Source organism: Xenopus tropicalis, chromosome 1 (assembly GCF_000004195.4).
Source record: "Xenopus tropicalis strain Nigerian chromosome 1, UCB_Xtro_10.0, whole genome shotgun sequence".
In the NCBI taxonomy this organism is placed as follows: domain Eukaryota; kingdom Metazoa; phylum Chordata; class Amphibia; order Anura; family Pipidae; genus Xenopus; species Xenopus tropicalis.
Genome location: NC_030677.2, coordinates 5,548,799 through 5,563,300, shown reverse-complemented (window position 1 = coordinate 5,563,300; position 14,502 = coordinate 5,548,799). Strand labels below are relative to the sequence as shown.

Sequence of the window (14,502 nt, the reverse complement as noted above, 5' to 3'; positions counted from 1 at the left end):
CTTCTATCCGCCGATTGCAGGCCACGCCCTCCTTTGCATCGCATCCGGCATCCTTGGGACCCACCCTACCTTGCCCCGTAGCATCCGCGGCTAAACATATTGTATGGCTCTCACGGAATTAGATTTTAAAATATGTGGTGTTTATGGCTCTCTCAGCCAAAAAGGTTCCTGACCCCTGCTCTAGAACCAAAGCTGAAGAAACAAACATTCTGCGGGTTCCCCACACTCTCGCTTTCCCAGTAGCTTTGGATTGTACGGCTTCCCTGAAAATTGCAGGAGTCTTGGGGCTGGAACATGAAGCGACCTCCTCCCCCAAATCCCCAGCAGTAAAGAGAGGAGATGGTTTAGCTCTATTAGCCAGACTACACACTTCATGCACAGCAAGATCTTTATAACCACTTTGCACGTCCATTGACTCCTCCACCTCATCCCCAGCCGTGTCCCAGACGATCTCTCCAGTGATATTTCCATCAGAAAGTGGACTCTCGGCACTTTCAATCAAGAATTCCTCCAATACACCTGCAGTTTGGCTCCCATCACGGGCCCCACCCCCTTCCACTCTAGGCCCCTCCCCCACACTCTCCAGTGTAGCCCCCTCAGCTATTGGCTCAATCACAGGGAATTATTCCGTTTCAGCTACAACATTTTCAGAATTGTCCCTCAGAGACAGCCCCCCCATATTCCCTCACCCCTTCAGCCTCAGGGGGTTCAGCCCTTCTCACAATCCCTGCATAGGGCACCCCAGCTGCTCAAACTCTGGGGCAGTTTCTAGCCGGATGCTCCTGGCTTCCCCATATATCCCACCACCTTGGCTGCATGCAAGCACCAGATTCATGGCCCACATTAGCACAATTGCCCCAGCACTTACCCTTAGGGCAGGCATCACAGATATGGCCATAAGTAAAACATTGCCTACAGTACTTGGGTTGGCCAGGATAATACAAAAAAAAAACAAAAAACCCTGTTCCCAGCAATAGAAACATTTGCCAGAAGGTGCTTAACCCCTCCAATGCCATCCGGGTCAGGCCTGAGCTTCACCCAAAATTTCAGGTTTCCATGGAGGTTTTTCCTCCATAAAGTATAGCGGGAGCACATCAAAACCTCCAAAGGAGCCATGTTTCATGTTAAATCTTTCAAAAATATCCACACACACAGATACATAGTTACATAGTTACATAGGGTTGAAAAAAGACCATTGTCCATCAAGTTCAACCCATCCGAGTAAACCCAGCACACAACCTATACTAACCAATCTATACACTCACAAACTATACACTCACAAACTATACACTCACAAACTATAAATACAACCAATAATACTAATTGTAGATATTAGTATCACAATAGCCTTGGGTATTCTGCTTGTTCAAAAACTCATCCAGGCCCCTCTTAAAGGCATTAACAGAGTCTGCCATTACCACATCACTAGGAAGGGCATTCCCCAACCCCCTCACTGCCCTCACCGTGAGGAACCCCCTACCCAACATCCCCCGGCAGGGCATTCCCCAACCCCCTCACTGCCCTCACCGTGAGGAACCCCCTACCCAACATCCCCCGGCAGGGCATTCCCCAACCCCCTCACTGCCCTCACCGTGAGGAACCCCCTACCCAACATCCCCCGGCAGGGCATTCCCCAACCCCCTCACTGCCCTCACCGTGAGGAACCCCCGACGCTGCTTCAAATGGAAGCTCCGTTCCTCTAATCTAAAGGGGTGACCTCTGGTGCGCTGATTGTTTTTATGGGAAAAAAGAACCCCCCCATCTGCCTATAATCCCCCCTAATGTACTTGTACAGAGTAATCATGTCCCCTCGCAAGCGCCTCTTTTCCAGAGAAAACAACCCCAACCCTGACAGTCTAACCTCATAGTTTAACCCTTCCATCCCCTTAACCAGTTTAGTTGCACGTCTCTGCACTCTCTCCAGCTCATTAATATCCTTCTTAAGGACTGGAGCCCAAAACTGCCCCCATACTCACTGTTACTGCCCCCCATACTCACTGTTACTGCCCCCCATACTCACTGTTACTGCCCCCCCCCCCATACTCACTGTTACTGCCCCCCATACTCACTGTACTGCCCCATACTCATGTTACTGTACTGCCCCCCATACTCACTGTTACTGCCCCCCATACTCACTGTTACTGCCCCCCATACTCACTGTTACTGCCCCCCATACTCACTGTTACTGCCCCCCATACTCACTGTTACTGCCCCCCATACTCAAGGTGAGGCCTTACCAGGGACCTATAAAGGGGCAAAATTATGTTCTCATCCCTTGAGTCAATGCCCTGTTTATACAAGACAGCACTTTATTTGCTTTAGTAGCCACAGAATGACACTGCCTGGAATTAGACTACAAACATTATAGAAACTCATATGATCTAAGCAATATATAATCCTGCCGGCAGAAAATGTCTTTTACCTGAAGCTCAAATTCTGTCATTTGTATCTCTTTCCCAAAAGATCCCAACCCAACTCTAGCCCCACATACAGACTTCCCCTGAAAATGTAGAATTTAACTTACAGACACAATGTTGAGTCATTGCCAGTGAGTCCTACCCGAAGGCACGGGCTCTGATGCTTATGTGCCCAAGGCTTTTGCCAATGAACAGCATGTGCGGGCAGATCCACCTTCGCCGAAGCTAGGGTGAGACCCACCAAGTCTTGGCCTAGGGTCAAGCCCAGAGGACTATGACACCTATACAGCGTGCACAAATCAAACACAAAAAGGGTGGTGAAGTGTGTGGGTGCAATGCCATTAATTGGCTTGGAAAGGCTCCAGCTGGAAGGAATAAAAGAAAAATACCTCCCACCCACCTAATGGCTGGGGCAAAGGAAGTGAAGCTGATTAGGCATAATGAGCATGTGCAAAACCCACCACAAAAAATAAGCCAGCAGCTCTTCCCTAATGGGAACACAGCCCCTCCGCTATCATCAAGCTTCAGCTTCATCACAATTAGCAATAATCACATCTCAGTTGTACCTCATTAGCTACATTACTGCCAATGCACAAACTTTCAGACACAGTCTCCATAATTTATACTATGTAACAACCAACGCCAGGGTTTGCTAAATAGACTGGGGGTGCCATACAGACTGGGGGTGCCATACAGACTGGGGGTTCCATACAGACTGGGGGTTCCATACACTGTTTATAATAGTGAGACACAAACTCTGAGCTCAGTGTCAGTCACTTTGCAAATCAGCATGCCTGGGAAGGAACATAGTGTTTGTGCAGAGGTTCCCCTGTACATGTTGTTCTGCCTATACACCTACTGGCACAGTTTGGCCTCTCCCCGTGTGTAATGCATACAAACCCCCATTTAACTGGCTTCATAAACACTTGATGTACTGTACAGCTCAGTATTGGGATCAATACTTGGTAGAAGGAAAAGTCTTGCCCCAAGCTCAAAATAACCAGAGCAGGATTTCTGTATAATAACTAGGGTTGGAAAAGGCCCTTACCTGCGCTTTCCCTGCCTGACCGCTCCTCTCCTGATGTGTTAAAGGACAACTAAAGCCTAAAAAAGGTTATGTCTAGGAATGTTTAGCTATGTGTTTTGGGCCCTTGTATCAGCCCAAAGTCACCAAAGCTCTATAGAAATAAAGATCCATGCCCCTGAAGATGCCCACAGTAGCTCTCCATCTTTTGCCCAACTACTGCACATGCTCAGTTTGCTTTTGGCTGATGTCAGTGACCTGAGCTTAGGGATCCACTCACAATATTCTTCTTTCCCCTGCCTGCTTGGTCTGGTCACTATTAAACATGCATACAGGCCAACCAATCACAGTCCTGTCTGGCTGCTCTCTTAAAAACTAAAGGCCTTTTGAGCTTGGGGCGAGACTTTAGCTGAATCCTTAGTGCGGCTTCTCTTTCCCTCTTGTAATGATCCCAAATACTGAGCTGTGTAACAAATATAAGTTACAAAGGTTGGAAACAGAGGCAGAAGCTGTGACAAAAGTTCCAGTCACTTTGCTGTTACAAACAGCCCCTCTGGGAATAAACTGCCCCATTGTAAAGGTTTCTCTGTATGTAACACAGTGACTGTATATGCCCCTTACACTCCCCCCCCCTACCGTATTGTACTTTCTAGGCTACAAATTGTGTATTTTAATAATTACTTTCAACCATGAAAAAGCTTGCAAAATGGCAAAAAAATCATAAAACAAATTTGTTGCGTGATTTTTTTTGTCGTCCACGTCTTTTTTGTTGTCTGTGCTTTTTTTGACATGACCGCGCCCAATTTGATGCGCGACAAAAACAATTCTGCGCGGCAAATTTTTACGCAACAAAGTTTTCTGGAAGTTCCACGGAACAATTCGCCAGTGGCAAAATGTAGAAATTCGCTGCAAAGTCAATATAAAGAGAATGTTGTTCCATGTGATTGCGTAAATTCTGATTTTTTTTGGTGTTTTTTTTTTTTTTAAAGTGAGTTTTGATAAATCTACCCCCAAATGTCCCCTGGACTTTAATGAAGGCCACCATCATGGGGATAGAGCCAGTGCCTTATGATCCAATGAGAAAAGGGCACCTCACTAATATGAGTTTCTGTTTCCATTTTTGTTTCCAATTTTAGGGCCCTTTGACTGTGGGGATAGGATATAACAATTTTATTTTTCACAAAATCATTGAAAATCAGTAAAATGTGAATTCAGCAGAAATAACGCCATTACATAAGTGCAGGAACCAGTTCAGGTGAATGCGAAGTAAAATGTTTTGTGTCACTTTAAACCAACGCTCAGCTTTGTTCCTATGAAAGTAACAGGAGATCCGTGTGAGACTCGATGGCAGATCCCCGAGTGCCGGGAATAACCAGAACATCCCATAGAGCTCGTGCCGTTCCCTCAGGGAACCAATCAGCCTGAGACCCAGCGGGACGGCATTTTCTAAACAAAAGTTTGCTGAGCAGTTATGTGAGTGATCCCTGTAATTATATAAGTTGGATATAGATCCCCCCGGGGGTCTCACCTACTGACAGCCGGATACTGAGGCGCTATTCATGTTATTCATGGGGCTGTTTGTTGTAATTAGCCCAAATCACTAAGGGCTCCTTGTAGTTACAGTACAGCAACAACTGAACTTCAGGAAAAGTCTGTTAACTCTTTGCATCAAATACACAAACAGCAGATTCATTAGATGGAGATTTATATTAACAGATTCAGCACTTTCTTATTATTCTTCTTTTTAATGTCCTTATATGAGTTCTGTATTTTAAAGAAACATTTTGAGTTAGTTTAATAAATATATCAGTTAACACTACAATTACAATATCACTGGTCCTGATGTGGGGGGTCAGTTCATTTTGCAAGTTCCCTGTTCCCATATTCTGATATTACAGAGCCCTAAGGCAGCCCAGCCAGTAGGGGGCATGCTGGGACGATTCCCTTTTCCTGATAACACCGATCCCTGGGCCCATATTGTGCACTGGGTCAGTGGCAAGAGATTTCTCCTGTCTCCCCAGAAATATCTACCCCCCCAAATGTATAGTTTGCTGTGAATATCATATCTGTTACTGTAACCTCAGGGTTAGATTTCAATTATTATTATTATTATTTAGTGCAAAACTGAAAACCTTGAAGTCCAATCATTTAGAGCAGTGCTGTCCAACTGGCGGCCCGCGACCCACCTCTGTGTGGCCCCCCACCTGTCTGGCTGCTTTGATGGCTTACCTTTGAGTAAGCATTAAATGGTATCAGTACTGAGATTAACTGGCCCCCTGCATTGCTCACACCTCAGATTCAGTCTGTAATCCCCCTGTATTGTTTAAAACTGTAATCCCCTGTGTTGTTCACACCTTTTAATCCCTGCATTGTTCTACCCCCTGCAGTGTTCCCACCTCAGGCTCAGACTGTAATCACCCACATTCTTCAACTGTTCACACCTCAGACTGTAGTAGCAGTAGAAACCCACAAATAATCCCTGCATACTATAAAAAGAACATATACTGTGGTGGTACTGCAATTAAAAAGTTTTTTAATATATAGTTATTGTGCAGACTGTAGGAGCAGTGCCAGCATTGTGTCACTGTAGGCTGCCTGTGTGTGCCATACACACAGGCAGCATAGGGCAGGCAGAGTACGGCACACAGGCAGGGTAGGGAAGGCAGAGTATGGCAGGTTTTTGCTGTACTACCACCATTAATATGGGTATGGTCATGCGATAACATGGGTGTGGTTTCAAGTGGGTGTGGTTTTACAAAGGGGAGTGGTCAAAACTAGCTTCCTTTATCGGCCCTCCACCATGGAGGCCGGAAAAATCCCGGCCCTCGGTACCACAGAAGTTGGACAGCACTGATTTAGAGCGTTATTGGTTCATTTCCCACTGACCATTCTATTGCAGCACAGCTGGCACTGCCCTTTGGGGGGAGGTACTGCAACATCCCTCCAGCTGGGTAAAGGGATTTATTAATGTATAATTGGAGCTCAACCTCCTGGGTCGCGTTTCAGTATACAGGGTAAGGGTCATTCTGTAATTAGCTTTAACCAATGGGCATCAAAGACCAAGTACATGGAGGGGAAATGCAAAAGAATCCCCCAATGAGAATCCCAGCTGATGTGAGTAAATCCGGCTCCCTGTTCTCTGTTCCTGCAATTGGAGTTGGGAGCAATAAGCACAGTTTCCCAGCACTGAACAAGTCTGTCCCTTTATCCCCATGTCTGATTCCTGTGCCATATAATGACGGGAAAATGCCATCATTATCTCTATATGTAAGATACCAGCAAGGGGCCTGTCACAGTGCTGGGAATCAGCATTCTCATTGGTCACTCGTTCTGCATTTATAATGAAGTTATTATTTAGTAGAATTCTCATTGGTAAATTTTCTTGCATCTATAATTATTTTTTTTGGTAACCTTTGTAGCATCAGCATCATGGTTTGGTTTAAATCATGATTTACCCCCTTACATATCAGCTGGAAACAACAGGCAAAGTCTCCCCGACTAGAACAAGATTTGCCTTTTTACCCACAATAAATCCAATGTTGCAGCTGATAACCATCTTTTTCTTGGGGTGAGTGGCTGCTCAATGAGCGAGTAGTGAAAGTAGTACTGTTAACACCACTGACAACACTTTGGTACCACTGCTGTTCCCACAGTAGGAAGGTGCAATTTTTGGAATCAAAAGTTTGTACAAAAATCAGACGAACTATTACATTAATATGCAAAGCATTCCTCCAATGAGAATCCCAGCTGATGTGAGTAAATCCGGCTCCCTGTTCTCTGTTCCTGCAATTGGAGTTGGGAGCAATAAGCACAGTTTCCCAGCACTGAACAAGTCTGTCCCTTTATCCCCATGTCTGATTCCTGTGCCATATAATGATGGGAAAATGGCATCATTATCTCTATATGTAAGGTACCAGCAAGGGGCCTGACACAGGGAATCAGCATTCTCATTGGTCACTCCTTCTGCATTTATAATGAAGTTATTATTTAGTAGAATTCTCATTGGTAAATTTTCTTGCATCTATAATTATTTTTTTTTGGTAACCTTTGTAGCATCAGCATCATGGTTGGGTTTAAATCATGATTTACCCCCTTACATATCAGTTGGAAACAACGGGCAAAGTCTCCCCGACTAGAACAAGATTTGCCTTTTTACCCACAATAAATCCAATATTGCAGCTGATAACCATCTTTGTTTTGGGGTGAGTGGCTGCTCAATGAGCGAGTAGTGAGAGTAGTACTGCTAACACCACTGACAACACTTTGGCGCCACTGCTGTTCCCACAGTAGGAAGGTGCAATTTTTGGAACCATAAGTTTGTACAAAAATCAGATACATTAATATGCAAAGCATTCCTCCAATGAGAATCCCAGCTGATGTGAGTAAATCTGGCTCCCTGTTCCTGCAATTGGAGTTGGGAGCAATAAGCACAGTTTCCCAGCACTGAACAAGTCTGTCCCTTTATCCCCATGTCTGATTCCTGTGCCATATAATGACGGGAAAATGGCATCATTATCTCTATATGTAAGATAATATAAAAATGGCTGATATAGTGCTGGAAATCTAATTAGCATGCTCATTGGTCAATGCTCTTGCATCTATAATTTTTTTCTTCAATCTCTATAGAGTACTAGGGGGATTCCCATAAACGATACTGACCAAATGATCCCATTGGCACAGAGACACAGGTGCATCATGGGTACAGGTACATATAAACTAGTGCTGCCCTATTATACACATTGGATTACAGCACATCATGTACACACTTCCCTTAATCTAGCAATAAACTACTGTACTTTCTAAACAAAAAAAAGCTTCTGGACACTCATTCTACAAATATCTTACATTGACATTCATATTAAGCTGAGAGTTATAACTCAACCAAACCATTTTTTCAAAGCAAAAGTTTGCTAAACAGACTGGGGGTGCCATGCAGCCTGGGGGTGCCATGCAGCCTGGGGGTTCCATACACAGCCTGTTTATAATAGTGAGACACAAACTCTGAGCTCAGTGTCAGTCACTTTGCAAATCAGCATGCCTGGGAAGGAACATAGTGTTTGTGCAGAGGTTCCCCTGTACATGTTGTTCTGCCTATACACCTACTGGCACAGTTTGGCCTCTCCCCGTGTGTAATGCACACACACCCCCATGCAACTGCTTCATAAACACTTTGAGAGGTTATTGGCAGGCCTGAATTTGTGGAGAGGCCCCGCCGCCGCCGCCCCCGCCGCCCCCCCCGCCGCCCCCGCCGCCCCCGCCGCCCCCGCCGCCGCCCCGCTGCAACAGAATTTTTACACTTTTTTCAATACGGAGCAGTAGGAACTCAACGGGGGGGTGGCCTAGGGGTGCACAGAAAACAAATCCGGCCCTGGTTATTGGTTTATATCCCCACAATTAAAGCCAATAATGCTCTGTACATGGGGCATGGGGGAGATCATAAGTTGTAAATCAATATGTTACTTATAGAAAAGCCTTTGCAATGGGGCAGTTTATTCCCAGAGGGGCTGTTCTGTATAAGTAAAGTGACTGAAACTTTAGCCACAGCTTGTGTTCTCTATATAATAACCAGTCAGTGCAGGAATCTCCATTGACTTTGCTTTGTATACAATAAGTTGTGTTTTTATGTTATGTTTGTTCCCTATGTGGGAGGGGTATATGGGGTTTTCACTCTATGGTATATAAGTGATAGAATCAACCTATTTCTATGTTTTAAAATAATTGAGCTGGATTCAGTTTCTCTAAGTTCTGTCAATGTTTCCAACCTTTCTAACAAGGGGGAAAGAAAAGTCCCACAATAAGGATTCAGCTAAAGTCTCGCCCCAAGCTCAAAGTGCCAGAGCGGGACTTGAGTTATTTAGGGAGCAACCAGACAGGACTGTGATTGGTTGGCCTGTATGCATGTTTAATAGTGACCAGGCAGTGACCAGACCAAGCAGGCAGGGGAAAGAAGAATATTGTGAGTGGATCCCTAAGCTCAGTGACATCAGCCAAGAGCAGACTGAGCATGTGCAGTAGTTGGGCAAAAGATGGAGAGCTACTGTGGGCATCTTCAGGGGCATGGGGCTTTATTTCTATAGAGTGTTGGTGACTTTGGGCTGGTACAGGGGCCCAAAACACATAGCTAAGCATTTCTAGCCATATTCTTTTTTAGGCTTTAGTTGTCCTTTAAGCTTCAGGTAAAAAACATTTTCTGCCAGCAGGATTATATATTGCTTAGATCGTATGATGTGATTATATAATGTATCTGTGTGTGGGGATATTTTTGAAAGATTTAACATGAAACATGGCTCCTTTAGAGTTTTTGATGTGCTCCCGCTATACTTTATGGAGAAACAATCTCTTATTCTGCACATATTTAACCCATTTATGGATTTGGACCTGATTCTGGCCTTTTTGAAAAAGTACTGCAGTAAAATTAAAGGAGGTATAAGGCAAACCAACTGCTTAAAATATTTAATGGAAATCTGAAATTTTGGGTGAAGCTCAGGCCCGACCTGGATGGCATTGGAGGAGTTAAACACCTTCTGTAATTGTTTCTATTGCTGGGAACAGGGGTTTTTGTATTACCCTGGTAACCAAGAACTCTAGGCAAGGTTTTACTTATGGCCATATCTGTGATGCCTAAGGGTAAGTGCTGGGGCAATTGTGCTAATGTGGGCCATGAATCTGGTGCTTGCATGCAGCCAAGGTGGTGGGATATATGGGGAAGCCAGGAGCATCCGGCTAGAAACTGCCCCAGAGTTTGAGCAGCTGGGGTGCCCTATGCAGGGATTGTGAGAAGGGCTGAACCCCCTGAGGCTGAAGGGGTGAGTAGAATGGGGGGTGGGCTGTCTCTGAGGGACAATTCTGAAAATGTTGTAGCTGAAACGGAATAATTCCCTGTGATTGAGCCAATAGCTGAGGGGGCTACACTGGAGAGTGTGGGGGAGGGGCCTAGAGTGGAAGAGGGTGGGGCCCCTGATGGGAGCCAAACTGCAGGTGTATTGGAGGAATTCTTGATTGAAAGTGCTGACAATCCAAGACTGCCGCAGACTGATTCACAGTCTGCTCCGGGACTACAACATCCGGGACAGCCTTGAGGAAGAAGAGGACTAACTAACCTTCTCCTTCTCCCCCTCCCTCCCTTGTTGTCTAAGTTTAAGTGGAAAATAAAGCTTTGGGCGTTTCAAATTCCACATCCCTTTCCCCATCTCCCACCCCCCATCCACTCCCCCCCCTACCTCCATTGCTTTATTTTGAAAGTATAATGTGAATGCAATGACTGAATGAAAAACGGAAATGTTTGTTTTTTGTATATTTATATTATATATATATAATAAAGTATATTTTTCAATAAAAAAAAAAAGTAGTGAGAGTAGTACTGCTAACACCACTGACAACACTTTGGCACCACTGCTGTGCAATTTTTGGAACCATAAGTTTGTACAAAAATCAGATGAACTATTACATTAATATGCAAAGCATTCCTCCAATGAGAATCCCAGCTGATGTGAGTAAATCCGGCTCTCTGTTCCTGCAATTGGAGTTGGGAGTAATAAGCACAGTTTCCCAGCACTGAACAAGTCTGTCCCTTTATCCCCATGTCTGATTCCTGTGCCATATAATGATGGGAAAATGCCATCATTATCTCTATATGTAAGGTACCAGCAAGGGGCCTGACACAGTGCTGGGAATCAGCATTCTCATTGGTCACTTCTCTTGCATCTTTAATTAAGTTTTTGGTAGAATTCTCATTGGGGAATTGGTTTCCATGTAAAATTATGTTTTTTTATCAACTTCTATAGGACTAGGGGGCGCAGTGGGGCAGCTTTAGTGCTGGGATTTGTGTTCATTTACCTACAAAATGATCCTAATTGTAAGTGACAGTATTCGTAGCGCAGTGCTAGCATTAGTAAGTACACTCTTAATTTTATTCTTTTAATCGTTTATCACCGATAACCAAATATATTTTATTTTGCATTTGTTTTGTTATTGTTACAGATAATGAGAACTGCATCAGATGCCCAGACATGGAATGGCCCAATGAGAGAAAAAAATAAATTTATTGCAGGAACAGAACGATTTCTCTCGTGCACTGATGATGGGATTTCTGTGATTTTTTCATCCACCTCTGTTCTTATTTTCTTTATAACTCTGGGAATATTAGGAGTTTTTATTGCAAACCGGGACTCCCCCATAGTGAGAGCCAACAACCGGAGCCTGAGCTTCCTCCTCCTTGTCTCCATCAAGCTGAGCTTCCTCAGTGTGTTTCTGTTCCTCGGTCGCCCTGTGGATATAACCTGCATGCTGCGCATCATCACTTTTGGAATCACCTTCTCCATAGCTGTCTCTTCTCTCCTGGCCAAGACTATCATGGTTTGTGTTGCTTTCAAAGCCACCAAGCCAGGGAGCTCATGGAGAAAATGGCTGGGAGTCAAACTGTCCAATTCTGTAGTCTTGTTCTGCTCATCCATTCAAATAATCATCTGCATGACTTGGTTGGCCATTTCTCCTCCCTTTCAGGAACTGGACATTCACACTTCCCCTGGAACCATCATCATTCAGTGCAATGAGGGCTCAGCTATTGGCTTTTACTCAGTTATTGGGTATATGGGGCTTCTGGCAGCTGTTAGTTTTGTTTTAGCATTTTTAGCTCGGAGCTTACCGGACAGTTTTAATGAGGCCAAGTACATCACTTTCAGCATGCTGCTCTTCTGCAGTGTTTGGATCACAATGATCCCGGCCTATCTGAGCACCAAAGGCAAAAACACTGTGTGTGTGGAGATATTTGCCATACTCACCTCAAGCGCGGGCCTTTTAGCCTCTATATTTATGCCCCCCATGGCATGGCATGGCATGGCATGACAGAATTTGAGCTTCAGGTAAAAGACATTTTCTGCCGGCAGGATTATATATTGCTTAGATCATATGATGTGATTATATAATGTATCTGTGTGTGGGGATATTTTTGAAAGATTTAACATGAAACATGGCTCCTTTAGAGTTTTTGATGTGCTCCCGCTATACTTTATGGAGAAACAATCTCTTATTCTGCACATATTTAACCCATTGATGGATTAGGACCTGATTCTGGCCTTTTCAAAAAAGTACTGCAGTAAAATTAAAGGAGGTATAAGGCAAACCAACTGCTTAAAATATTTAATGGAAATCTGAAATTTTGGGTTTTGGGTGAAGCCTGACCTGGATGGCATTGGAGGGGTTAAGCACCCTCCGGCAAATGTTTCTATTGCTGGGAACAGGTGTTTTGTGTATTACCCTGGTACCCAAGTACTGTAGGCAAGGTTTTACTTATGGCCATATCTGTGATGCCTGCCCTAAGGGTAAGTGCTGGGGCAATTGTGCTAATGTGGGCCATGAATCTGGTGCTTGCATGCAGCCAAGGTGGTGGGATATATGGGGAAGCCAGGAGCATCCGGCTAGAAACTGCCCCAGAGTTTGAGCAGCTGGGGTGCCCTATGCAGGGATTGTGAGAAGGGCTGAACCCCCTGAGGCTGAAGGGGTGAGGGGAATCTGGGGGTGGGCTGTCTCTGAGGGACAATTCTGAAAATGTTGTAGCTGAAACTGAATTATTCCCTGTGATTGAGCCAATAGCTGAGGGGGCTACACTGGAGAGTGTGGGGGAGGGGCATACAGTGGAAGGGGGTTGGGCCCATGATGGGAGCCAAACTGCAGGTGTATTGGAGGAATTCTTGATTGGAAGTTCTGTGAGTCCACTTTCTGATGGAAATATCCCTGGAGAGATTGTCTGGGACACGGCTGGGGATGAGGTGGGGGAGTCAATGGACGTGCAAAGTGGGAACAAAAATCTTGCTGTGCATGAAGTGTGTAGTCCGGCTAATACAGCTAAACCATCTACTGTCTTTACTGCTGGGGATTTGAGGGGATTGCTTCATGTTCCAGCCCCGAGACTCCTGCAATTTGGAAAGTGAGAGTGTGGGGAACCCGCAGAATGTTTGTTTCTTCAGCTGTAGTTCTACAGAATCCTAATATGGCTGCATGATGTAACAACTGCACATTTGCATGTCTCCATAGGCGGAGGGTGACTTTTTTGTTTGGGGGCTAAATATGGGCCGTACACAGACTGACCTAAAGCTAATGTGAGACTTAGTGGATTCGCTGCTGGTGTAAAAAATTAACCTCCCAACTACCTCTTGCCGTTCCCACTGAGTCCCAGGGATACTGTACAAACGTGCGGGTGGGGGTGCTTTTAACCCTAAAATGCTTAGGATGTAAAAGCATTCATATGTGCTCTTCTGTTGGGGGTTCACTATACATTTGTGTTTGTGATCAGTTAGCTTCAAGGGGTAGTTCACCTTTAAATTAACTTTAACATGATCTAGACATTGATATTCTGAGACAATTTGCAATTGGTCATCTTTTATTTTTAATAGTTTTTCGGTTATTTAGCTTATTGTTCAGCAGCTCTCCATTTGGTATTTCAGCAGCTATCTGGTTGCTAGGGTCTTATTTACCAGGTAGTGGTTTACACAAGAGATGGGAATATGAATAGTTAAGGGGCCTGCATGGAAAAATAAAACTGTAGCCTCACAGAGCAATACTTTTTGGTCAGTGACCCTCATTTGAAAGCTGGAAAGAGGCAGAAGCGAAAGGCAAATTATTCAAAAACTATAAAAAATTAACTAGGAAGACCAATTGCAAAGTTGCTAGGAATAGGCCATTCTATAATATACTACAAGTTAACTTAAAAGTGAACCTCCCCATTAGATGTGTTTAAGTTAGCTTTATAGAGAGAGGTAGCAGGTACTGACATCCCAGGCACGTTATATACAGCGAGACACAGTCTTTATATACAAAACCAGCACAATATATGCCATGAGGAGCAGAGGGTACAGATGGCAGATATTCAGACACTGGCACTATAACACTGGCACTGATACACAGCATTGGCCCCACTGTAACTAACTAGAAATGAAAAAAACAATGACAAAAGTAAAAGAAAAATAGAAAGTGCAAAAAACCATAACAAATATATAAAAGCACAATGAGCTTTGTCAGGGGGAAAAGTTAACTTACCCTCCATCTGTTAGGGTAGGGGATATT

At 44.4% G+C, this 14,502-nt stretch overlaps 2 non-coding genes across 2 annotated transcripts; both read left to right on the top strand.

Moving 5' to 3' along the window:
• Nucleotides 1–6,992: 6,992 nt before the first annotated feature.
• Nucleotides 6,993–7,118, top strand: LOC116408519. The gene has a single exon (XR_004221022.1). It is a non-coding gene; the product is annotated as a U4atac minor spliceosomal RNA (small nuclear RNA).
• A 508-nt stretch (nucleotides 7,119–7,626) lies between these two features.
• LOC116408518 lies at nucleotides 7,627–7,752 on the top strand. Its single transcript, XR_004221021.1, has one exon. It is a non-coding gene; the product is annotated as a U4atac minor spliceosomal RNA (small nuclear RNA).
• Nucleotides 7,753–14,502: the final 6,750 nt, after the last annotated feature.